The sequence below is a fragment of the Anomaloglossus baeobatrachus genome, chromosome 1, assembly GCF_048569485.1.
Source record: "Anomaloglossus baeobatrachus isolate aAnoBae1 chromosome 1, aAnoBae1.hap1, whole genome shotgun sequence".
Taxonomy (NCBI): domain Eukaryota; kingdom Metazoa; phylum Chordata; class Amphibia; order Anura; family Aromobatidae; genus Anomaloglossus; species Anomaloglossus baeobatrachus.
The window spans coordinates 899600671-899628594 of record NC_134353.1 but is presented as its reverse complement, the minus strand read 5'-3'; positions in this window follow the sequence as shown (position 1 = coordinate 899628594).

Genomic DNA, 27924 nt, shown 5'->3' with positions numbered 1-27924 from the left:
CAGGTAATCCAGAAGGCTGACAGGGGTGTGGAACACAGGCGCATAGTGATCAGGTCTCACACATGTACCCATGAGAGGACCCCTGGGGATCCCAGGAGGGGGCAAGCCTTCACCTTCACTGGAATAGTGGAGGGGGTAGAGCCTCCATCTCCTCTCAAGGGGTGTGGTGGAGAGTCTGGTTGCTAGGTGGCGTAGGCAAGAACAGGAGAGGAGGAGCAGTGAGTCAGTTAGAGCAGAACTCCATAGGGCTCAGTGAGGAGCAGACCTGTGGGGCTGTTGCTGTCTAACAGCGCCCGCGCAGTGGCTACAGACGGGGGAGAACGGTCAACTAGGAGTGCTGCCTGAAAGCCAGCTTCAGCTAGAGAGTGCACGGAGTGGGAAGTAAGGAGACTGCTAGAGAGCACCAGGCCCAACCGGGCGGCAGATCCCGAAGCGAGGATAGATTCACCTTTCCCTGCTAAACCTGCCGGTGTGGGGCTCTTAAAGCCCACACCACAACACTACAAAAGCCGCAGCCACGTAACCGCAGTGAGGGCCCATAGGTCATAGGAGGCAAGAGGCTGGAGTGGCCTGGTCCGGGGAACAAGCACACGGCAAACAACAAGGGGAGAGAGGCTGCAGCATCTTCCCTGGGTGACCCCCATAGGGACTCAAAGTCGGGGTCACCCCAAACCACCAAGGGCTAAGGAAGGCGAGTCAGTAGTCACCCTCATAAAGTCAGCCTGAAGGATACCTGGTTCCCATCTGGTTCATCCCAGCTACGCTCGGGCTACTCACCCTGCCATCAAATGTGAGTAAAGCCCTTGAAAGACATTCCTGCCTGTGTGGTCATTCTGCGACTTGTGGTACTACAAACCTACACAGGGCCCTGGGGCTTGCCTCACTCTCAGGAGGCTACTACATCCGACTGCACCCACCATCAGCCCCAGGCGTCCCCTAACCTGCAGTGGCGGTCCCCACTGACCGCAATACTGAGAGTGGCGTCACGATCAAACAAGAAGATTTCCTACCAGTGACGGAGATCCAGCAACGTGGAGTCCCTGAAGGTAACGCACCGACACCGACACGACACCTCTGGGGCTTCACATCTGGCGTCACGAACAGGATAAGGACTAGACCTGTTCAGACAGGTGACCATGTGCCTGGGCGGTCCGCTTGAAAAATTGGAAGCGCCGCCATATTGCCACCATGAAAAGCGCGCTGAAAAACAACAGCAGCCCGCGCTGGAAGAAGTTACCGCCCACGAAGAGGTGTGGCTACCCAGAGATCCCCTGCAGAGTCCTGACCTCGCTGATGAAGAGAGCGGAAGCGTCCAGAGACGGCGGAGCAGAAGAGAAGCCATAAGCCTGCTGCGGTTACGGCTGCTGCAGAGAAAGAAAATGGAGTCCGGGCGCGGATACCCAGAGCCAGGCTCCGCTGCCTGGTGGTGCCGGGAGCTAGCCATCTTCTGCAACCAGCTGGACGCTAGGATACAGCGGCAGCTCTATGAGGGACGCAAGGAGCTCCTGGAAATGGCGGCAGCGGTCCGGACCTATGAGGAGGGAGCCGCGCGACGTCTACCAGACCGAGCGGCGGCTCAGACCCCGATGCAGCCACCGATGGGTGAGTCCAGAGATGCCCCGGCTAGAGCAAGTGCCCCGACCCCTGCTGCTACGCCCGCGGTCCCAGAAGAGGCCCCCGGCGCGGCGCCGCTGGACCAGGCCGCAGCCACGCTAGAGGCGGCCCGCCAAATCCAGGCCGCCGCGGCGATGCCCCGCTTATCCCGCAGGGCTCCGACGACCACGGCAGTGCTCATCCGTGCCGCAGGTGTGACGCTGACCCAGGCTGCCACCCTGCTGAACCCGGTCCGCCAAGACCCCAACGCAGCAGCGACGCTCGTCCGCGCCGCAAGTGATATGCTGAACCAGGCCGCAGCCCCGCCGGGTGCGGCCCGCCAAGCTACGGTCACTGCAGCGACGCCCGGCTCAGCCTGCACGGACCCCATCGAGGCTGCGACGCTAATTGAGACCGCGGCTGCAATGCCCAGTCCGGCCCGCCAAGAACCGGCCGCAGTGGTGATGCCCACTGAAACGCAAGCTGCAACCGCGATGCTGGACCAGGCCGCCGCCATACAGGGCGCGGCCCGCCAAGACCAGGCCGCCGCCATACAGGGCGCGGCCCGCCAAGACCAGGCCACCGCCATACAGGGCGCGGCCCGCCAAGAAAAGACTACCTCATCATTTACCCCGGCCTGTAAGGCCAGAGCAGACACCGCTCCCCGGTCCACAGAGGTCCCTGATAGGCAGCCCACGGTGGGTGAAGACCCTGCATATTGGCAGATGAGGGCTGACATGGAGGCCAAATTTCCACAATGGTTGGTGAGCCAGTACATACCCCCTCCGCATACCCCAAAGAGTCTCCTGATAACTCCTGCAGCAGCTACACCAAAGAGTCCCCCACCTGGGCCGGCTGAAGAGCATCCATCCCCGGCACTGCCACAGCCGGAGTGCCAAGAAGAACTAAGGGGGAGAGGAGGCCAGGAAGCAGAAGGGTTGACTCCGACTCCAGTGCCACCCGCAGCAGATGTGTATTCAGAGCCGGAAATGCTGCCATACTCCCGCTGGGATGAGGAAGACCTGACACCGTCTGCTGACGAAGATCAGCCCCAAGACCTCACCTGGGAGTTTGTGAGCTGCCCTCTACAGAACCCAGCCCGCAAGACACGGCGCCACAGAACGCAGTGTGCTCCAGCCCCACAGTCTCCAGAGCAGAAGGAAGTCACCGCCAGAGACCTACAGGAGAAACGGTCCCTGAGAAGGGCCAAAAGCCAGGCTAGAGGACCCCTGTGTTATGGCGTAGTGGAAGACTTTAATCTGAGAAGCGGCTATGGATTTATTGTAGCACCTGGCATCAAAGAGGGAATATTTGTTAACAGGAGAGATGTCAGCGCACACCTGCCTAGAGGACACCCTGGCAGAAATCTGAAAATGGGAGATTCGGTACAGTTTACCATGCACCAAGGTGAAAGGGGATTGTACGCACTTGATGTAGCCTTACGTACCAGCAAACCCTACAGCCATCCCATGCCACAAGAAAGACAAGAAAGACAAGAAAGACAAGAAAGACAAGAAAGACAAGAAAGACAAGAAAGACAAGAAAGACAAGACAGAGATAAAGAAACAGATACAGAAAAGGAATCAGATGCAGACCAAGAAAGGAAAGACACAGAACCTACAGATGAGGCAACCACAGATGAAGAAAGAGACAAAGAGCAAGAAAGTCACAGGTGCCAGTGCCCAACGTGCCCTCGCCCTAGTGAAAAAGAGGAGTAAAGTAAAGTACAGAAAAGAAGTACAGAAGTTAAAGTTTTGAAAGTTTTGTTTGCAACGTTTAAGAAATGCGCCCACAAAAACTATTGTGAGAAAACCATAAACTTTAAGGCTATGAACTTGCTATAGCCACAAACTCTCGCAGTGTAAAAAGTTACACCAGTGGCACCACCACCAGGGCCAGCCTGTTTAGGGGCTTGGCTCGTCTGCAACCAGGGGGGCCCGTCCGTAGAAAAGGGCCTTGGCTCACCTGCGACCAGAGAGCACGCCTGTTTATGGGGCCTTGGCTCACCACCACAAAGAGGGTACCTGGCCAGCACCAACTGTGGAGGCCGCCTCTGCATCCTGCCAGAAGAGGCTGACGGCGCGGATCCACCAGGCCAGGTATACCCTGAAACCACCAGCCCATGAAAGCCGCCTCTACATCCTGCCAGAAGTGGCTGAAGTCGCGGCCAACGGGAGAGGAAGATTGGAGGAAAGGTCTGGGGAAGTAGATGGCCCAGACCTGGTTACCAACAGGACCGGTGACCTGCCTCCTGAGGGGGTTTTGGGTGGGTTAACGGACTTGTGGGTGGAGGGTGGTGATGTCTGATACCTGGTGGTTTTAAAAATGTTTTACATGTTTCAATGTTTTATGCATTTTAAAATGTTGTCTTGCAGCCCGAGGACGTGCTGGTGATAACTAAGGGGGAATGTGGCGCCCCTGACCTGGTCAGGCACCACTGAGTGCTGCACCCATGCTGGGAACAGTACAATACAGGTAATCCAGAAGGCTGACAGGGGTGTGGAACACAGGCGCATAGTGATCAGGTCTCACACATGTACCCATGAGAGGACCCCTGGGGATCCCAGGAGGGGGCAAGCCTTCACCTTCACTGGAATAGTGGAGGGGGTAGAGCCTCCATCTCCTCTCAAGGGGTGTGGTGGAGAGTCTGGTTGCTAGGTGGCGTAGGCAAGAACAGGAGAGGAGGAGCAGTGAGTCAGTTAGAGCAGAACTCCATAGGGCTCAGTGAGGAGCAGACCTGTGGGGCTGTTGCTGTCTAACAGCGCCCGCGCAGTGGCTACAGACGGGGGAGAACGGTCAACTAGGAGTGCTGCCTGAAAGCCAGCTTCAGCTAGAGAGTGCACGGAGTGGGAAGTAAGGAGACTGCTAGAGAGCACCAGGCCCAACCGGGCGGCAGATCCCGAAGCGAGGATAGATTCACCTTTCCCTGCTAAACCTGCCGGTGTGGGGCTCTTAAAGCCCACACCACAACACTACAAAAGCCGCAGCCACGTAACCGCAGTGAGGGCCCATAGGTCATAGGAGGCAAGAGGCTGGAGTGGCCTGGTCCGGGGAACAAGCACACGGCAAACAACAAGGGGAGAGAGGCTGCAGCATCTTCCCTGGGTGACCCCCATAGGGACTCAAAGTCGGGGTCACCCCAAACCACCAAGGGCTAAGGAAGGCGAGTCAGTAGTCACCCTCATAAAGTCAGCCTGAAGGATACCTGGTTCCCATCTGGTTCATCCCAGCTACGCTCGGGCTACTCACCCTGCCATCAAATGTGAGTAAAGCCCTTGAAAGACATTCCTGCCTGTGTGGTCATTCTGCGACTTGTGGTACTACAAACCTACACAGGGCCCTGGGGCTTGCCTCACTCTCAGGAGGCTACTACATCCGACTGCACCCACCATCAGCCCCAGGCGTCCCCTAACCTGCAGTGGCGGTCCCCACTGACCGCAATACTGAGAGTGGCGTCACGATCAAACAAGAAGATTTCCTACCAGTGACGGAGATCCAGCAACGTGGAGTCCCTGAAGGTAACGCACCGACACCGACACGACACCTCTGGGGCTTCACAGAACAACCTTGTACCTGTAAATAAAGATCATCCAGAAAAGAAAAAAAATTATTTTTTAACAAAAAATAAGTAACTTCAATTAAATAAGTTTGCAAATCAACTGAAAAATTACTATATTTTTGCAGGTAGATTGTTAAAGCCAAAATGGCCAGATCATGGGGGATGGAGGTGTACAAACTTTGCACATCACAAGTTAGCCAGCAAAAAGAGCTCCGCCATTTCACCTGTGAAAAAATTTTTAGAACATGCTTAGAATCCTGCACGTAACTAGGTGAGATTTTAGCTAGGGGACTCAATCTAACGTCCAGCCACTCTGACAGGTTCTCATTGAGAGATCCTATGCCAGATATGATTGGGCGGAACGGTGGTGGAAAAATTTCCTTGTGCACTTTTGGGAGTGCATGGAGCAAGGGGGTTCTGGGATACAAAGGACAAAAATAATCCAGCTGTTTTTGATTAATAATTCCCAAACTAAGGCCCCTATTTAGGATTTCCTGCAGTTCTGATCTGATATTTTCCGTGGGGTCACGATTAATCCTTCTATATACATCACTGTTATGAAGCATAGCTCTAACCTCTTTTTCATATAACCCAGTGTCGAGTATAGTTACAGACCCTCCCTTATCGGAATTCCTCACAACAATATTGTCATTAACAGATAACAAATCAAGTGCCTGTCTTTCAGCAAGAGAGATATTAGAACGTCCATTCTTTTTTACATTGTAGATTTTCATAAGTTCATCCTCAACAAGGTACTGGAAATCGTCCATAATCTGCAGTTTGGAATGCTCAGGATAGAATTTGGGATTAGGGATCCTTGAGGAAAAATTGTCATCCGTTAAATGTGGTAACCTGGATCCAGATTCTGACAAGTCCCTCAGATTTGTAATGGTGACCTGCTCCTGGAAAGAGGTGGGTATAAATTCCTCTGGATCCATAGCAAAATTCATAGCATTACTATCCATAGCATTCCTCTGGCCTGAGTCCTCCACAAAAAAATGTCTCTTAAGGGTTAATCTTCTCATAAAATGGTTTACATCAAGCATAGTATTAAATATGTCCATTTTTGCAGAAGGAACAAAATTGAGACCCCTTTTAAGAATGTTAATTTGGTCATTAGATAAGATGGAAGCAGAGAGATTCAAAACCGTAAACTCTTCAGTTGAATCTAGAAGTGTTTGTTCCGCGCCGATCTTCTGAATTCCCTTATTATGGGGGTGTTTTCTCCCTGATCTCCTTTGGCGTTTTTTCTTCCTGGACCGTTTTTTGAACGATTATTACTGTGGCAATTCTGTTGATCCACACCCTGTGCGTTATTATAGCTGGTGGAAGACAGATTCTCAGTATCAGAGTTGTCTGTATTAACATCCGTATTGTCCATATCTGTTGAAGAAAAGCTTACTCTGTTCTCTCTCCGTTTCAGAATAGAGGGATTAATATTATTACGTCTCCTTCTATAGTCATGCCAGTTATATATGTGGTTATTTTCATAATCGCTCTTATCCCTTCTAAACTTTTTTTCTTTTATAGCTGTAATAGAGTCCTCCATTTTAATCAAATTGTTGTTAATTTTTTCTTTAGTAGTTTTGAAAAAGGTAGAATCTTTAAATTTTGTCAGATCATTTTCAATTTTTTTAATAGATTCCTCCAAAGTCAGCATCTTAATCTCCTCTCTCTCCACAATCAAATTCATCAGCTTAGTGGAACAGTCATTCAAAATGTTATCCCATTCTTTTACAAATTCAGGGTCATATTCTGTAGTAGGGCGCTTTTTAATGCGCAAACCCCTAGGGATCATTCTGCTGTTCACATAAGCCTGCAGGGTTTTGTGGTCCCACCACACCCTGAGCCGGGAAGACATATGTTTCTCAAGTTCCCACATAAGCGATTTCAAATCTGTTTCAATCTCAGGTGGGGCGGTATGCATGTTAGAAAAAATATTAGCAGCCTTGTCCAGCCGTTGCCGACTGTTCACATTGAAGAAATCATCACTAATAGTACCATCAGAATTGTTAATAGCAGTCTCTGAATTCATGGTCACCAGGAATTTCTAGAATATATATAACGCTATTGCGATTATAGGGGAGCACGAGAAGTAGGAGATCCAAGCAATGCAGTATATAGAGAAAGTCCAGCTCACCCAATGGAGACGGCTAATTGTTAGATCGGTGCACGGAAAAAAAAGCAGGATCCCTCTGCAGCAAGACGTAGTGTAGAAAAATATCCAGCATCCAGATCAATAGATTGGTTAAAAATCAAATTTCCTTTATTCCAAACTTCATAAAAACATAAAATTCTCCATCATGATGAAGAACGCATCACAAGGCGTGTGAGGTGGACGCGTTTCGGACAAAAAACTAGTCCTTAATCTGAGACAACACATAATACATCTGAACACATACTTATAAAAGGAACCACAGGAAGTCATGGAACAATCAAAGCTGAACAAGGCCACCTGATATGCTGAGTAATGAATCGCAGTAACCCTTACAAGACACTCAAAATTTCGTTTCTAACATTCATGCCTGTTGGAGTTCTACTTTGTAACATTAACATCCATTTTGCTTCACGGCGCAATAATAAATCATTTAAATCTCCACCTCCCCTCAGTGTCTGCACTTTCTCTATTGCATTAAATCTAAAGTGGCTCAAATCACCTCTATGTATATGATATATACAGAAACATACGGTATACATTTTATATACGGACACATCTACATTATATATACACAGACACATGCATTATATATAGACAAATTTATATTCAGAGATATGTATATCATATGTACAGACTCATCTGTTTACAGACACACATTACATATATACATGCCCACACAATATATACACACAGTAAACATATATACACATCAGTCACGCACACCTCAAATGTCACACATTAGCACATAACAGGAATATACACACATTATTTATAGAAATGTTTACAGACACATTACATATATAAATACAGAGTAAGTGGATATAATAGTACCTATAGTAGTTATTGTTTCTCACCTGTCCTGGCTCCAGCGTTGGTCTTTTTCCTCCTGACATTACTTTCTCGGGTCTTATAGATCTGCTAAGGCAGAATCATCCATGGACTTTGTGAAATATTCAGCTCTGCTACATCATTGAGTCAGCTCTGCTGTTCCACATTGCACTGTCTCCATCGCTGGTCCAGTCCGGCTGTAGAGTCGCTGGTGTATCTCAGCCGGGCTACACTGGTTCCTCATGGCGGAGTCTTCCTCGATGCCTTCTGGATTGTCGATTTATCACGTTGCCTCTATTCTGCTGATCATGTCCTGTGGTTCCAGTTCTTCTCCTGTGGCCGTCCGGTCACTACAGTCTCGGTTGTTCCTTCTTGACCAGTCTGTGGCACCAGCCTCATCTGTCCATGATGAAGTACAACTGCTCATCCGACCCAAGTGCTTGAGATATCCACCTCATCCGATGAGACGCAACACCTATCATCAACACCAAGAAGAGAACTACATCAGTATTAATATTATTATTATTATTAGAGAACATGTCACACAGGGGGGTGCTGAGATTATTTAGGGGTAAATGGTGCAGTTCTGAACTTCACCACAATCTCCCCCCAGATACACAATGTGTGAATGTGGCCTCAGTGATAAGTGAGCAGCCTCATACCTGGACCTGTCTTCTTCAAGCTGACGAGCTCTAGTGACACAAAATGGTTCTGGATTAGAATCTTGGACATTCTGGACCAATTGTGATGTCATATGTTCTGCAATGTCATGAGACGTGTGATGTCATATGCTTTGTGATTCCACTGCTGTTTTATGTATTAAGTTTTCAACATCAAGGAAAAATTACATTAATAAAAAAAATCATGGGCTACAAATAACCCCGACAACACTTAGAACTGAGACATGATGCAGTCAAAACCAAAATGTTTAAGAAGTAACTGTTGTATAGTATCTGGGAAAATAAAAAACTTTGGAATATACAGTATTTTTTTAATGAAAATCATTATCACTAGAAGTAAATCTTCATTCTTAAAATTCTCATTTCATTGGTGCTCATAAAGTTCAATAGGGAATTGTAACTGGGATTCAGGACAACTAGCTACATGTCTAAGCCTGCCTCTAGCTCCTCCCTCCTCTACCTCTAGCTCCTCCTTCTGCCTCTAGCTCCTCCCTCTACCTCTAGCTCCTCCTTCTGCCTCTAGCTCCTCCCTCTATCTCCTTCCTCTGCCTCTAGCTCCTCCCTCTACCTCTAGCTCTACTCTCTGCCTCTAGCTCCTCTCTCTGCCTCTAGCTCCTCCCTCTACCTCTAGCTCTACTCTCTGCCTCTAGCTCCTCCCTCTATCTCCTTCCTCTGCCTCTAGCTCCTCCTTCTGCCTCTAGCTTCTCTCTCTGCCTCTAGCTCCTCTCTCTGCCTCTAGCTCCTCCCTCTGCCTCTAGCTCCTCCCTCTGCCTCTAGCTCCTCTCTCTGCCTCTAGCTCCTCTCTCTGCCTCTAGCTCCTCTCTCTGCCTCTAGCTCCTCCCTCTACCTCTAGCTCCTCTCTCTGCCTCTAGCTCTTCCCTCTACTTCTAGCTCCTCCCTCTACCTCCTCTCTCTCACTCTAGCTCCACCCTCTGCCTCTAGATACTCCCTCTACTTCTAGCTCCTCCCTCTACTTATAGCTCCTCCCTCTACTTATAGCTCCTCCCTCTGCCTCTAGCTCCTCCCTCTACCTCTATCTCCTTCCTCTACCTCTATCTCCTTCCTCTACCTCTATCTCCACCCTCTGCCTCTAGCTCTTCCCTCTACTTCTAGCTCCTCCTTCTGAATCTAGCTCCTCCCTCTACCTCCTTTCTCTCACTCTAGCTCCTCCCTCTGCCTCTAGCTCCTTCCTCTACCTATAGCTCCCCTCCCTCTGCCTCTAGCTCCTCCCTCTACCTATAGCTCCTCCCTCTGCCTCTAGCTCCTCTCTTCCTCTCCTCATAGAACTTTATGAGCACCAATTGTCATCTCCTATCTCATTAATGGGAAAATCTGCCTTCACTAAATACAGATTTTACCCATGAATTTGAGAGTGAAGATGATTCCAGAAGGAGAAAACAGCAGATTCCTCTACACTTTATTACAAAGTTGCTTATTTTCATGTGATCTGTTGATTTATGAAATAAAACTTATAATGACGGTTACACTTTTAACATTTCGCCCCTTTTATTTTAATCCCTGTCACCTGCTGCTCTATGAACTAAAGGAAAACACGAGACTCCATTCTGCCATTCCTGACTACAATAACCTGCAGGCTCCAGGTCATCCCCTGATCCGACAAGACCAAGACAGCTGACTACAGAGAACAATAGCATTTTACAATTACACTTATGTTAGGAAAATGCTGTTTTGAGAACATTAATGGCAAAACACCCAAAAATGGAGATTTCCCCACTGGACCAGCCCGGGCTATATGCATTTATTAGAGCCTATGATTGTCATCGGTGGAAAAAATAACCTATTACTAAGGGTTTCTCGTCCTCATTTCCGGAAGGTTTGTCCAGAAGGGGTAACCCAGACATAGTAGAGCACCAGATCTACATATGTTACATACAATCAGGTCTTGAAGATTTCTCTGACGTCTTTCCATTACAGAATCATCATGACAATTTCTGCAGAGAACTCACCATACAGAGATTTTGGGTAATTGATCCCGTTCTGTGTCCCCCCAATAACCCCCCAGCTACACAATGTATGGATGAGATCCTGGGTGAGGAGCCTCCTACCTGGACTTGTTCCCTTCCGCCTGTCACACGCTAATGCCACCACATGGCTCAGGTCTTTGTATTCTGCACATTCTCTACCATTCTGATGTCATCTTATGTCTATGATGTCATCAGAACTGCCTGTTTAACCCCTTCCCGCCCCATAAGAGATTGAAGTCTGATCTGTAAAAATATAAAATTGTTTGATATGTACAGGAAATGTTATAAAGGAAAAAACAAATGTTAAAAAATACAAGAGGGGGGGGCGTGTCTGGAACTCCAGTCCTGAGCTCCTTCACCTGGGATTATAAACAGCACTTTTACATAAGCTCGACAGCAGCTGCGGAGGAGACTGTACAGGGACTGCCGGTACGTGCTGCAGGGGGCAGAGGGAATGAGGAGCGGGGTCCAGTGAGCGCCGGCGGGATGGAGGCTTCCCTCGCGGTCAAGATGGCGGCGGCGGGGAAGACGCGCGGGGACTCACCTGTGGCCCAGCAGGAGCGTGGAGGCGGTGAGCTGGAGGACCCGGAGTACCCCCGATCTCCCAGGCCAGGTGAGCGACTGCCGCTCTCCCTAGAAGCGAGCCCTGGGAACCATGTGAGGACGGCGGTGATGATGCCGCCCCTCCCCCCTCTGGAGGTGCTGGAGCGTGGCGGCGGCTGGAGCCCCGCGGCCCACGTGGACGCCACACTAAGTGAAGTGAGTGGCACAGAGTGGGGCGTAGGGGAGCAGGGACTGGAGAGCAGAAGCTGTGGGGGAATAAAGGACATGACAGGAGGTAGCGGGGAGGCTTTGGGGGGCACATATGAGGCCCTGCTGAGTGCTGGAGTCCCCAGGCCCCCATGGGACAGTGATACAGTGCCGGGCAGTGACTCCCTGTCTTCTCCACTGGAACCACCAATGCTGCATAATGAGACCCTCATCCCTAGGCCTCAAAGACCCCACAAATTAATAAAGGGCCCGGGACTTCGGATCCTCGGGTCCCCCTCCGATCCACCAGGTGTAGATAACACCAGGCAGAGGGCCCAGGAGAGGGCAGGGGCCAGCCTTTCCATCACGCAACCTATGTGCCTACCTGCTGAGTGGTGGGAGCATGTCCAACAGCTCCCTACCAAGAAGGACTTTCAAACACTCATTTCTGAGGTTAAACATGCCTGTAGATCTGAAATAGCGGCGGTCCGGCAGGATGTCATTTCCATCTCTAAAAGAATAAACCAGCTGGAAAACGACCATACGGAAGCTAGAACAATCATCCGTCACCTCCAGTCCCAAACCTCCTCTCAGGCTGACGTCATAAGGGAGCTGCAGCGTCATATTGAGGATCTGGACAACAGAGGTAGACGCCATAATATAAGGGTCAGAGGCGTACCCGAGTCCCAAGCAAAGGAGGACGTCATAACAATTTTGCAGACTATATTCAACTCACTTCTGCAGCAACCTCCTGACCATCCAATTCCCATAGATAGAGCGCATAGGGCTTTGCGCCCTAAAAATCTGAAAGGGAATCCAAGGGATATTATCTGCCATAACACTGACTTTCAACTTAAAGAAGAATTAATGTTTAAAGCACGACCGCCAAAACAAGTGATGTACCGAGGTACCAAAATCCAGTTATTCCAAGATCTCTCGTGGTTAACACTCCAGCAGAGGAAGGCCCTCCGCCCACTACTGTCGTCTTTGAAGGATAACAACATTCTCTACAGATGGGGGTTTCTGTTTAGCCTCACTGCACGGCGAGGAGAGACACAGGCCTGCCTTCGGGCCCCCGCTGATCTTGAGCCTTTCTGCCGGGCCTTTGACCTCCCTCTTCCAGATTTACCTGATTGGAGTATGCCCCGGCAGATGCCGCCACTTCCTCAGACCTGGCAACCGGCTACTACGTCGCGCAAACGACGCTCCAAGAGTTCGAGGGAAGAAGAACCTACTTGACTAAGCTCTCATGTGAACTTATGGTTACCTGTAGAAGTTACTTCGTCCTAATGGGTCTACCTATATAGTTATCCATATCTTTGTGATTTCTCCGTTTTAGAAAATCCCGGGGGGGGGGGGGGGGGTTGGGGTCAGTGTGCCAGGCTTGTGGAGTTTTGCCACCTACCCACTGGCAGAGTCGTACTAAATTTTTTCGCACTCTAGTTTATAGTGCAGGTTATATCCAGTGTAATACTCTCTACCCGGAGTAAATTTAAGTCGGCTCTGGTATTGGGATAGTGGGCGGTTAGTTTCGACTGCCGTATACTTATCTCATAACTGAAAGTTCCTATTTTATAGTTGAACATAGTTATGTTTGAGTTTGTTATTTTAGGTCTTGGTAAGATCCACAGGTATGCAACTTATCAAAATATATCTGCTATATCACAGAGGGGTTCAAGGGGATCGCCTGCCACACACACTAAACGAAAGTCTCAGACATTAGCCTTCACACGAGCACACCTAGAGGTCATGGGATGGCGAAGATAATGAGTCTTAATGTTAAGGGGTTGAATTCTGATGTGAAAAGGAGGCTGGTCCTCCAGGAGATGCGGAAGTCAAGGGCGGCAGTAGTGTTCCTGCAAGAAACACACTTCACAAACAAAGGGTCTTTTAGCTTTGCCCGCCATTGGTTTCCTCAATCCTTTTCAGCCACAAACACAAAGAAGAGAGCAGGGGTGGCCATATTGATTTCCCACACTTGCCCATTTCAAGTGGGCAAGTGTGAGGCAGATCCATTAGGTCGCTATCTGATTGTCAGGGGAACTTTGAATGGGAAACGGCTAATCCTCTGTAACCTATATGCCCCTAACGTCAATCAGCTTAAATTTGTTTCATCTGTCTTGGCACGTCTCTCAGCAGATCGTGGGGCCATACACATTATAGGAGGGGATTTTAACATGGTGTTTTCGGAGAATGCTGATAAATTGCATGCACCCTCACATCCCGTAAGTCAACATAGATCATCACAATTATCAGTTGGTTTCCGCAGGCTGATCCGTAAACACCAACTGTACGACCTCTGGAGAATAGACAACCCAACAGCAAGACAATACACCTTCTTCTCACATCCACACAATTCACATAGTCGAATAGACTACTTCTTTGGCAATATCCCCACACTTAGAGCACTTCAGCAGGCACAGATTGGTAGCATCACCTGGTCGGACCATGCCCCCGTATCGATAGTTCTGAACCTGATGACTGCCCCCCTAAAGAGAACCCACTGGAGACTTAATGAATCTTTATTAACTAACATTTCCTCTCGAGAATCCCTCCGACGGGTCATACAGAATTATTTTACGGAAAACTCTCAGTCACCTCCATCCTTCCCGCTGATATGGGAAGCCCACAAGGCAGTTATTAGGGGGGAGTGCATAGCCCTCTCCTCTAGGATTAAAAAGGATTCTCAACAGCTCTATCGCCAATATGAAAAGGAATTACGTTCAGCAGAGGAACAGCTCTGTACCCGTCCCTTTAGGATTCGCCTGAAAAAAGTGATAGACTTGAGATCTAAATTAAAAGAGATTACGCAGGGTCACATAGAAAAACTCCTCCGGTACTCCCGCCAGAAATATTACGAATATGGGAACAAACCGCACACGTTGTTAGCCAGAAAGCTGAGAGACCAAACGATGACTACTGCCCCTTGCGCGATAAAAGACACTTCGGATATCCCTCAATATGACCCCACAAAAATGGCCCAATTGTTTCAAGCTTATTACACATCATTATACTCTATCCCCTCGCCATTTCCAATGTCCCAACCAGACAGAGCAAAAATAGTGAATGATTACTTGGCCACCTGTCACCTCCCAAAGTTGTCCCAAGAGGCAGTGGAAGAACTCAATCGGAAAATATCCCCAGATGAGATACAACAAGTGATCAAAGACCTGCCAGGTCATAAAGCCCCGGGTCCCGATGGGTTCACTTACCTATACTATAAGACTTTTGTAGAGGAGCTGTCTCCTCACCTAACACACCTCTTCAATCTGTTCATGGAGGGCGTAGACATTCCAAATACATTCCTACATTCCTATATAACTATTATTCCCAAAGCCGGTAAGGACCCGATGGAATGTGCGAGCTACCGCCCGATTAGCGTCTTAAATTCGGACCTCAAGATATGTACTAAACTTTTAGCTGAACGTCTAAATAATTGGCTCCCGTACTTGGTCCATAAAGACCAAGTTGGGTTCCTTCGCTACCGTCAGGCGGGAGATAACACATGTAGGATCCTGGACTTGGTGGAGGTGGTGAACAGGGAGGGAGTGGAGGCTCTGCTTCTAAGCTTGGACGCGGAGAAGGCCTTTGACAGGCTGGACTGGTCCTTCATGTTTTCTGTGTTGGGCCATTTCGGACTGTCGGGGCCATTTGTCTCGGCATTAAGAGGCTTATACTCGTGTCCGGCAGCGACAATTCGCCTCCCTCACGCTCACTCAGAATCCCTCCCTATCAGAAATGGAACGAGGCAGGGATGCCCACTGTCCCCTCTTTTATATGTTCTTAGCATTGAACCGCTGGCAGCTCAAATTCGGCTTAACCCAGATATTATGGGGGTCAAAGTTCGGGAAAAATCCTTTAAGGTGGCTTTATTTGCGGACGATGTTTTGTTGTCCCTGACTAACCCTGTTGTCTCTCTGCCAAACCTGCATGTGTGTCGCCCTGGGCAAGCCAGGGGACACAGGTCACACACCACCACACCCTACATCCCAGGTAGGCACATCTAAGCTGAACCAAAAATCCTTGTTGCCTTCCTCCAGAGGCTGATGATTCACACCAGGGGATGTGGGCCAGGCGGTTGGCTCCGCCCACCAAGGAGATCACAGTTCTGGAGGCGGGAGAAACCAGGCAGAGAGAGCCCAGGCAGGGCAAGAGTGCAGTCAGCTCAGGGACGAGCTTGAGTAAACAACAGAGTCAGCTCAGGGGAAGAGCTTGAGTGAGGAGCAGATAAGCTAAGTGAAAGTAAAGAAAGAAAAGTAGTAACGGAGGAAAGCAAGAGTGGTGACAGAGAGAGAGAAAAGCCTGAAGAGTCCAGCTAAGTGCAGGGCAGGTCAGCAAGGTCAGCAACGGCGGTGACTGTCTGGAGGGGGACCGTTTGGAAGTTCCTGGAAGGACCCCGTAGGCTGTGTGCCCGGTGGTCTGGAGCAGTGTTCCGAAGGACAGTCAGCACCAGGGCAGGGGCCTCTCGGACCCCGGCAAGGCTTGGAGTCGCCGTAAATTGCCGAATCCGTCAGTGAAGGGGACGTAGATCCCCCAACAACCAAGACCCGAGTGAAGGCAACAGCCCAACCTGTACAACAGAGACACCGCCACCGCCAGGGCACCAGTTTCTGAGGGCCAGCGCCTGCGGGCAAAGAGTAGAGCTCCCCCGGTCCAGCTTGAAGCCGGGGAGCGGGTTACCGGTGGGGACCCATCGCAACCAACTAGTACACAAGGTGCAAGGAAGAGGGACATCACCGTCACCTACTGGGAGAGCAATTGCAGCCGTCCGTGGGACAGTCTTACCAGCCGTTTGGTTTACCGTACAAACTGTGTCAACGTCTCAGGCTGAGTGAGTACCACAGTGCCGCAAGGCACAGCGCTGCCCCCGCGTCCCTGCGCCCACCAGGCCCTGCACCTCCCAAACCGTCACCGGGCCCCGGGATCACCGACCCCTACCCACGGAGGGGCAACACAACACCTGGCTGCTCCGCATCACCATCCCCGGGACCCCCGTATTGAGCAGCGGTGGTGAAATCACCACAACCGTGGGTGGCGTCACGGACAATAAACAATCCCCACACCCAACAAACCCCTTTCACTCACGGGCGAGGAGTGCCGCTCGAGAAACCCCCGGGATCCGGCCTACAGCTCGAGCCACCACTGAGCAGCGGCCGCCGGACCCGAGCAGAAGGGGGTGAGCGTAGTGTGCTGACACCCTCCTCCCCGCCCGCGACAACTTGGCGTCACGAACAGGATCTTACCGCTCTGCCGTCTGGTAGAGGTGCGCCTTGTTACCGCCGGAGGTATCCGGCAGAAAAATTTCAGAAGTCGCCATCTTTGGCGCGAAAAGTTCCCGCTCGAGCGTCTTCTCGAGCAGTAGAGGCGCGAAGGCAAAAACCCCGCCCCGAGAGAGGAGGGGCCGGAAAGAGCTAAGGGGGACGGAAACAAGATGTCTGCGCCCGACGGAGCCGCTGGAGGAGCGGTGGTCGCAGCCGCAGCGGCACTCGCGGATGGGAATGGACCTGCCCAGGTCCCGGCCGTACCGGCGGGAGGTGCCGTGGCCCCCACGCTCGCTCAGGTCATGCCGTTCTCCTTGCCCTATGCGCCCGGAGCTGCCTGGCTACCGCAGTATGACGGGAAACCGGATGCCCTGCAGGCCTTCTGGAAAAAGCTTAACCCGTTGCTAGAGCTGTACCCCCTGACCGATAAGCAACGGGCAGCGATAGTGCTAGGCCAGTTAACCGGTGCGGCGGAGCAGGAAGCGGAGACCTGGGCCGAGGGGGACCGGCTCTCTGTAGCCACCATCTTTGAGAAGCTACAGACTGCCTTTGAGACCCGGACTGAAGCCGAGCTGAGGATGCAGTTTTACCAGTGCCGGCAACGAGCTGGGGATAGCATTCGGGACTATGCTCTACGTCTGCAGACCGCCCTCCGCACGCTGAAGCGGGTGAACCCTATTAATGAGGCGGATAGCAACAAGATGTTAGTGGAGCAATTTGCGCAGGGGATGAGGTCCCCTGAGGATCGTAAACAACTCCGGCTGTGGGCCCTGGAACACCCTGATGTGGACTTTGCTGTGTTAAAGGAGCGGGCCATTAGAGCATTACAGCCTCCAGCAACCGAAGTTCTGGAACCCGCCCCGTGGCCCGTCGAGACGGCTCCCGTTATGGCGGCCTCAGCCAAATCTACCTCTCCAACACCTGCTGCCCCGAGCAGCACAGTGGAAGAACTGGCAGCCCAGGTCCGTCGCATGGACGGAGACCTTGCCAAAATCCTGGCTGCACTACAACCTCTGACCAGACCTCAGCCTCCGGCGCAGATACAGCTTGCTGACAGTCCCGAGGACGTTCCCTGGATGCAGCGGAGAAGTGCCGACAACCCGCGGAGCAGACCCCCAATCTGCTACAAGTGCCGTAAGCCGGGTCATTACTACCGACAGTGCCCGTTAAACGAGCAACCCCTGGGGCCCCGGGCCAATCCTCAGGAGTAGAACATCGTGGCCCCCCGGACTGGCGGGACCGATATATCGGGGCCCGCCCTATCATCCCCGTGGCTGTGGATGGCATACCAGTGATGGCTCTCTTGGACACTGGATCACAGGTAACTACCATCCCGTACACGTTGTACCAGCGGTATTGGGCCGTAGACGAACTGGCGCCCCCAGACAATAGTATAACATTGATTGCCGCTAATGGACTCCCATTGACCCAGGTGGGGTATAAACAAGTGGCTATGACAGTGGGGCAAGCCGAACTGCAACACCAGGGTATGATTGTGATCATGAATGAGCCCAGTGATCATAACCCGAAAATAGTGCTGGGAACCAATGTGATGGAGCACTGCATGGCTGATGTGTTAACCCTATTACAACAGCTAGCCGCCACAGCAGCAGGGAGCCGGCAGAGGGCTGTGCAGCGTGAGATCCGAGCCCTGATGTACTGCCAGCATGTAAGCTCAACAGGAGGGGAGATTGGTGGAGTGAGAGTGATGGATGTTGCTCCATTGACTGTGCCCCCTAGGAGTGAGATGATGATCTGGTGTAGGGCAGCAGTAGGGCCTCAGGGGCGTGATTACCCTGCGATGATGGAGCCCATGCCTTCCGAGCACTGGCCCACTGTAATGGCCGCCCGAGGGGTGGTGGATGTGAAGAAAGGGAGAGTGCCTGTGAGAGTGCTGAACTGTGGAGAGGAAGAAGTCAGGCTTCCCCGGTATGCCACCATTGCCAAGCTGCTCACCCTGGATCCTCACACTATCCATGAAGCCAGTCCATCCACACTTCCACCTACCCCCAGCACTTCCCCACCCCAGGGGGAGACAAAGGAGTGGCATCAACAGCTACATGTAGGCACTGATGATACCCCTACACATCACAGGGCAGGGGTATACAGGGTGGTGCAGGAGTACGAACAGGTTTTTAGTAAGCACCCCCTAGACTTTGGGCAGATCAAGGGGGTCCAACACCACATCCCCACCGGTGAACATCCCCCTATCAAAGAGAGGTATAGACCTATTCCCCCTGCACATTACCAGTGTGCCAAGGATATGTTGAGGAATATGAAGGAGGCAGGGGTTATTCGGGACAGCTGTAGTCCTTGGGCCGCTCCGTTGGTACTGGTAAAGAAGAAGGATGGTACCATGCGGATGTGTGTGGACTACCGGAAGATCAACCAGATAACCCATAAAGACGCCTATCCATTACCTCGTATTGAAGAGTCTTTGGCTGCGCTGAGAACTGCAAACTACTTCTCGACCCTTGACCTCACCAGCGGATACTGGCAGGTGGCCGTGGCCCCAGAGGACCGGGAGAAGACCGCCTTCACCACCCCGATGGGGCTTTGCGAATTCAATAGCATGCCGTTTGGGCTGTGCAATGCCCCCGGGACCTTCCAACGGCTGATGGAGTGCTGTCTGGGACATTTAAACTTCGAGACCGTCCTGCTGTACTTGGATGATGTGATTGTTTATTCCCAGACGTATGAGGCCCATCTGGAGCACCTGGCCGAGGTGTTCGCGTCCCTTGCCAGGTACGGGATGAAATTGAAGCCCTCTAAATGCCACCTGCTGAAACCCAGGGTGCAGTATCTAGGGCATGTGGTGAGTGCGGATGGTGTCGCCCCCGACCCTGAGAAGATTACTGCCATCCAGAGCTGGCCGAGACCAACTACAGTAAGGGAAGTAAGGCAGTTTCTGGGTCTGGTGGGGTACTATCGGCGCTTCATAAAGGGGTATACGAAGATGGCTGCCCCCATGCAAGACCTCCTCGTGGGGCAGACCAAAGGTGGTAAACCCATTGGAGCCCCACTGTCGTGGGAGGACAAGCATGAAGAGTCCTTTTGTCAGCTGAAGGCGGCCTTGACCGGAGAAGAGGTCCTGGCGTACCCTGATTATGGGCGCCCGTTCATCCTCCACACGGACGCTAGCAACGTGGGGCTAGGAGCGGTCCTATCCCAGGTCCAGGATGGAAGGGAGGTGATTGCCTATGCTAGCCGAAAACTCCGGCCAACTGAAAGGAACCCTGAGAACTATAGCTCCTTCAAGCTCGAGCTATTGGCGTTGGTGTGGGCTATCACGGAGCGGTTCCGCCACTACTTGGCGGCAGCAACATTCACCGCGTTTACGGACAACAATCCGCTGACTCACCTGAACACGGCCAAGTTGGGCGCGTTGGAGCAGCGGTGGGTAGCCCGGCTGGCCAACTATGATTTCACCATAAAGTACCGAGCCGGTCGCGTCAACGTAAATGCGGATGCACTCTCCCGAATGCCCCATTTGTCAGAAGAAGGGTGCGAGGACGACGATCTCGAGGAGATTGAGTTGCCTGCGTTTCACCAGCCGCCTACTGAGAGGGTGCAAGTACATCAGCAACGAGTGGATCTGGACCCACGGCCCAGTCAAGAGTGGCAGGAAGCTCAGGACCAAGCGCCAGCTGTTCGCCTTGTCAAGACTCTGGTGGAACAAGGTGCTACGGGAATAGACCCTGCCGCTCCAGCCGAAGCCCAACGCTTGTGGAAGGAACGGAAACGGCTTTACCTACACCAAGGGAGGCTGTACCGTGAGCTGATCAACCCGAAGACCCATGAGAAGATATGCCAGTTGGTCATTCCCCAAGCTGACGTCGCTACTGTCCTGCGGGCATACCATGATGGTGCTGGCCACTTCGGGTGGAAGAAGCTGGAGATGCTGTTGAGGGAGCGGTTCTATTGGAGTGGGATGCGTGGATCGGTGGAGGCCTGGTGTCGAGAGTGCGGTCCTTGTACGCTGAGGAGAAAGGACGAGACTAGCCAGAGGGCACCCTTGCATCCAATAGTCACCCATCAGCCGCTGGAGTTGGTCGCCCTGGACCATGTCAAGCTCACCCCTAGCCGAAGTGGGTACGCCTACGCATTGACCATTGTAGACCACTACTCAAGGTTTATGGTGGTAGTCCCCGTTAAGGACCTGACTGGTCGAACTGCTTCTCGAGCGTTCCAGGCTTATTTCTGCCGACCCCATGGGTACCCCGAAAAGGTACTGACTGACCAGGGCCCGGCCTTCGAAGCAGAGGTGTTCCACGAATTCTGCCAGTTGTACGGCTGCAAGAAAATCCGGACCACTCCGTACCACGCCCAAACCAACGGCATGTGCGAGAAAATGAACCACTTGGTCCTGGGGCTTCTCAAGACGCTACCGCTGGAAGAACGGAACCTGTGGCCGGAAAAGTTACCCGACTTGGTCGACATGTACAATAATATCCCCTCTAGCTCGACGAAGTGCACCCCAGCGTACCTGATGAGGGCTCGGCCTGGCCGACTGCCGGTGGATCTGGAGATGGGGTTGGAGGCCCCAGAAGCACTCCCTTCGACGGCGGAGTGGGAAAGTCGGAGGAGAGCACAATACCGGCAAGTCCAGGAATATGTGGAGAAAAACCTTAGTCGCAGTCGAGAACAGCAGGAGCACCGGTTCAATCAGAAGGCGTCCGCGGGTCCTTTCCAGCCAGGAGATGTGGTGCTGAAGCGGAAGAGGAAGGCCCACAAGCAGGATGATCAGTGGGAGCAAGTCCCTTACGTCATACAACCCACAGCATGGGGAGATGGGAAGGCCTACCGGATCAGTCGTGACCAACGGGTCACCCTGGCCACAGTTTCCCGGGACCATCTAAAAAGGTGCCCCCCGGCGTTGGAGGCAGAGGCTGAAGTACCGGTTCCTCCACCAGCAGAGAAGGCAGCAGAGGTAATCCACACTGTAATGGGTGACTTCCCAGCAAACTGGCCTACACAGAACGGCGCGGTGATTCTTCCAGTGATACTGTTCCCACAACCCGTGGATGAAGAAGTAGCGGAAGCGGTTAACCGTGAGCCAGAACCAGTACCAGTGCCCAGGGATGAACCTGTACCCAGCTCCCCTACGCCCCCGCCTGCCCCACACTATAGCCGGGAGGAGGAGCCGATTGTTCCCTCTACCCCACTGCCTAGCACCACTGACACCGGTCCCCGAAGGTCCACCCGTTCCAACCTAGGTAGACCTCCACTTAGGTACCGGGAGACCGTTCTGTGAGTACAAGGGGGCAGGGAATGTAAGGTGTGTTTGTTGTTGAAAGAGTTTGAAAAGTTTTGAAAAATGATATGAAAAGATGATGACCGAAGTTTCACCTGATTCACTGTGTGATTTGCAACCGGCTGGAGCCGGCACCGTTGTCCCCGTGGGGACCGTTTAAAAATGCATGGGAACTATCTATGGACAAGCCCGTGAACTTGCAGGGCAACCACAAACGTTAGTGGCTTGTAAATATGTTGGTTACCGTTACCGTTTCCGCAGTGCCGTCTCCGGAGAGGCAGGTTGGAGGGAGGGCCCTCAGCAGAGCAGGCTGGGGCCCAGCCACCAAAGGAACCGGTGGCTACCCTCTGGAGGGAAGGACAGATCCCGCTCGGGTACCGTGTGCTGGACTGTGGGTCAAGGGGTGCTGCCTGGGCTTTAGGGGCAGCATCAGGGCCAGGTTGCTTGGGTGGGAGAGAGCGGAAACCGTAACCGTAAACCGTTGCAACGTTAAAGAAATGTGCCTCCCGTCTTGGGAAGAGTTATTAAAAATGTATATATGTTGATTATTATGTTATCTTTTGCAGAAAAATAAATCCGGTGTAGGACGGCAGCCCGCGGACGGTCTGCATTTTGCTAAGGGGGAATGTGTCGCCCTGGGCAAGCCAGGGGACACAGGTCACACACCACCACACCCTACATCCCAGGTAGGCACATCTAAGCTGAACCAAAAATCCTTGTTGCCTTCCTCCAGAGGCTGATGATTCACACCAGGGGGTGGCCCAGGCAGTTGGCTCCGCCCACCAAGGAGATCACAGTTCTGGAGGCGGGAGAAACCAGGCAGAGAGAGCCCAGGCAGGGCAAGAGTGCAGTCAGCTCAGGGACGAGCTTGAGTAAACAACAGAGTCAGCTCAGGGGAAGAGCTTGAGTGAGGAGCAGATAAGCTAAGTGAAAGTAAAGAAAGAAAAGTAGTAACGGAGGAAAGCAAGAGTGGTGACAGAGAGAGAGAAAAGCCTGAAGAGTCCAGCTAAGTGCAGGGCAGGTCAGCAAGGTCAGCAACGGCGGTGACTGTCTGGAGGGGGACCGTTTGGAAGTTCCTGGAAGGACCCCGTAGGCTGTGTGCCCGGTGGTCTGGAGCAGTGTTCCGAAGGACAGTCAGCACCAGGGCAGGGGCCTCTCGGACCCCGGCAAGGCTTGGAGTCGCCGTAAATTGCCGAATCCGTCAGTGAAGGGGACGTAGATCCCCCAACAACCAAGACCCGAGTGAAGGCAACAGCCCAACCTGTACAACAGAGACACCGCCACCGCCAGGGCACCAGTTTCTGAGGGCCAGCGCCTGCGGGCAAAGAGTAGAGCTCCCCCGGTCCAACTTGAAGCCGGGGAGCGGGTTACCGGTGGGGACCCATCGCAACCAACTAGTACACAAGGTGCAAGGAAGAGGGACATCACCGTCACCTACTGGGAGAGCAATTGCAGACGTCCGTGGGACCGTCTTACCAGCCGTTTGGTTTACCGTACAAACTGTGTCAACGTCTCAGGCTGAGTGAGTACCACAGTGCCGCAAGGCACAGCGCTGCCCCCGCGTCCCTGCGCCCACCAGGCCCTGCACCTCCCAAACCGTCACCGGGCCCCGGGATCACCGACCCCTACCCACGGAGGGGCAACACAACACCTGGCTGCTCCGCATCACCATCCCCGGGACCCCCGTATTGAGCAGCGGTGGTGAAATCACCACAACCGTGGGTGGCGTCACGGACAATAAACAATCCCCACACACAACAAACCCCTTTCACTCACGGGCGAGGAGTGCCGCTCGAGAAACCCCCGGGATCCGGCCTACAGCTCGAGCCACCACTGAGCAGCGGCCGCCGGACCCGAGCAGAAGGGGGTGAGCGTAGTGTGCTGACACCCTCCTCCCCGCCCGCGACACATGCAGTCTTAGCCCAGTATGCTAGGTTCTCGGGATATAAACTTAACTCAGATAAAACGGAGGCATTACCCATTAACATCCCGGAAGTTAAAGTGCGGTCCCTAAAGCAAAACTTTAAGTATTCCTGGCGCTCGGACTCCCTGCGATACCTAGGGGTTAAAATAACCCCCAGCTACAAAACAATATATCAGACAAATTTCCCACCCTTGATTCGAGACGTTGAAAATAGCCTAAAGAAATGGTCATCCCTGCAGATCTCTTTTCTAGGCAAAATAGCCACAATTAAAATGTCAATAATCCCGAAATTTCTGTACCTGTTCGAGACACTTCCGGTACGAGTCCCTATGGGGGTGTTGAAAAGAGTCCAGTCGATGCTTATGCAATTTATCTGGCACTCGGGGAGGCACCGCATCCCAGACTCAGTCCTGTGCGCACCGCGTTCAAGAGGGGGTCTGTCGTGCCCGAACCTAATACTCTATTATTATGCCTCTCATTTACGTACTCTGGCCTCTTGGACAACCCTGCCAGCATATAATAAATGGACGGAGATTGAGAAGCTCTGGATGGCACCTTTCCACCCAAGCTCTCTAATCTGGGGCCGCCCTAGTGAAACTCATTCGAGAGACCTTTTAGGCCCAATGGCATTTATAAGGGAGCTGTGGCGGCAGTGCAGGATAAAGTTCCAACTGGCAACGCAGTCTTCTCTACTGACTCCATTCCTGTTCACTCCACACTTGACAGAGGGCATGAGCCCGGGGGTGGTGGGGCAATGGGCAAAGGCGGGCCTGTACTGTTTCCGTGATATTGTTAACCCAGTCACCTTAAAATTAAAACCATTCTCAGACCTACGACACCAGTACAAATTACCCCTCTGCCTCCATTTCTCATACCAACAGATAGCACATTTCTTCTCGACCATCAGAGGGCAGATGGCGTCATGTCGTCCCTCAACTTTTGAGGCCCTCTGCTCGGGGCGCACTTCAACTAAGGGCTGCTTCTCACTTGCGAGTTTCTCGCAGTAGAGCAATGCGAGAAAATCTCGCATTGGAATCGGACACATGTTAGTGAATGATTCAGCTCTCATCTGCGATTTTTTTCTCAGTCCAAATCGGACTGAGAAAAAAATCGCAGCATGCTGCTTTTTTGCGAGTTTCTACTGCGAGTTTCTCCAATATGGGAGCGTGTAAAAAATCGGATGTCACGGGACGGCACTCACACCATCCTAGTGACATCCGATTTTCTAAATACATTTCTCGCATGTTTCCTAAAACACTGGAAACGAGCGATGTCTCCCAATGTCTGTCAATCACTATTCTCTGTCAGTCGGTCTCTCCCTCTCGGTCTCTATTCTCTCTCTGTCGGTCCGTCACTATCTCTGTCCCTCTCTCACAGTCTGTCGGTCAGTTTCCCCCCCTCTCTCATACTTACCGTTCCCCGATCTCCGGCGCGGCGCTGCACGGCTGTCACACTGCTGCGGCGGCTTTTACTATTTTGAAAAAGCCGGCCGCTCATTAAACAATCTCCTATTCCCTGCTTTCCCCGCCCACAGGCGCCTATGATTGGTTGCAGTGAGACACGCCCCCACACTGAGTGACAGGTGTCACACTGCACCCAATCACAGCAGCCGGTGGGCGGGTCTATACTGTGCAGTGAAATAAATAAATAAATAATTAAAAAAAATGGCGTGCGGTCCCCCCAATTTTAATACCAGCCAGATAAAGCCATACGGCTGAAGGCTGGTATTCTCAGGATGGGGAGCGCCACGTTATGGGGAGCCCCCCAGCCTAACAATATCAGCCAACAGCCGCCCAGAATTGCCACATACATTATATGCGACAGTTCTGGGACTGTACCCGGCTCTTCCCGATTTGCCCTGGTGCGTTGGCAAATCGGGGTAATAAGGAGTTAATGGCAGCCCATAGCTGCCACTAAATCCTAGATTAATCATGTCAGGCGTCTATGAGACACCCTCCATGATTAATCTGTAAGTTACAGTAAATATACACACACACATGAAAAAATCCTTTATTAGAAATAAAAAACACAAACACATTCCCTCATTACCAATTTAATAAGCCCCAAAAAGCCCTCCATGTCCGGCGTACTCCACGGACCTTCAGCGTCGCTTCCAGCATGAAGGTGACAGGAGCTGCAGAAGACACCGCCGCTCCGGTCACCTCCAAGCAGCAACTGAGGTGAGTAGCGCGATCTGCTGAGGTGTCACTGAGGTTAATCGCTGTCACCGCTGTATCCAGTGACAGCAGGTAACCTCAGTGACAGCTCAGCTGATCGCGCTACTCACCTCAGTTGCTGCTTGGAGGTGACCGGAGCGGCGGTGTCTTCTGCAGCTCCTGTCACCTTCATGCTGGAACGACGCTGGAGGTCCGTGGAGTACGCCGGACATGGAGGGCTTTTTGGGGCTTATTAAATTGGTAATGAGGGAAAGTGTTTGTGTTTTTTATTTCTAATAAAGGATTTTTTCATGTGTGTGTGTTTATTTACTGTAACTTACAGATTAATCATGGAGGGTGTCTCATAGACGCCTGACATGATTAATCTAGGATTTAGTGGCAGCTATGGGCTGCCATTAACTCCTTATTACCCCGATTTGCCAACGCACCAGGGCAAATCGGGAAGAGCCGGGTACAGTCCCAGAACTGTCGCATATAATGTATGCGGCAATTCTGGGCGGCTGTTGGCTGATATTGTTAGGCTGGGGGGCTCCCCATAATGTGGCGCTCCCCATCCTGAGAATACCAGCCTTCAGCCGTATGGCTTTATCTGGCTGGTATTAAAATTGGGGGGGGACCGCACGCCATTTTTTTAATTTATTTATTTATTTCACTGCACAGTATAGACCCGCCCACCGGCTGCTGTGATTGGGTGCAGTGTGACACCTGTCACTCAGCGTGGGGGCGTGTCTCACTGCAACCAATCATAGGCGCCTGTGGGCGGGGAAAGCAGGGAATACGAGATTGTTTAATGAGCGGCCGGCTTTTTCAAAATAGTAAAAGCCGCCGGAGCAGTGAGAAAGCCGTGCAGCGCCGCGCCGGTGATCGGTGAGTATGAGAGAGGGCTGCTAACTTCAGTCACTCAGGGGATTAGCGGTCACTGGTGAGCCCTTCACTGGTGACCGCTAATCAGGACGCGGCACAGACAGAGCCGCAGCATGACAATGAAATCGGGTTAAGTTCACCCGAGTTCATTCTGACAGTGCGGCTCTGTCTGTGTCTGCTGTCATCTTCCGTTCAGCTCTGCTACATGGCTGTCTGTGTCTGCTGTCAGCGGCCATGTAGCAGCGCTGAATGGCAGATGACATAGTAAAAAATACGCATTACACACGCATTACACACGCATTACACACGCTAGTAAAATCTCAGAAATAGCATCGCACTTGCGTTGCACTCGCACCTAACGTGAACTAAAATCAGCCGAGTTTTTTTCAGCCCAGTCGGACCGATTTTACTCGCATAGATGTGTTTCCACCCTAAGGGCTTGATTTCAGCCATTTACAACATATTGTCAAGAGGGAACTCTTCAGAGATAGTGAAGCACACATATATGAAGAGATGGGAGAGCTGGATCGGTCGACCTATATCAGAAGCACTCTGGTCGGTGATATGGACTAGGACATTTCGGTCCTCAGTCAGCACTCTCTATAAGGAGAACCAAGTAAAAGTCCTTATGACATGGTATCACACTCCAGAGCTTCTGCATAAGTTCAACCGCTCCTATCCAGATGAATGTTGGAGATGTGGACTTGGGGGAGCTTCTTTATATCATATATTTTGGACATGCCCAGCTATCGGTGGTTTCTGGGAGGAGGTGGAGTCCCTGATGGGTAGATTAGTAGGTAGAAATCTGAGTAGGGATCCGGTGGTATATTTATTAAACGCTCTCCCTTCGTCTTTAAGCAAATCTGAATTAAAGCTTCTCCTGCATATTCT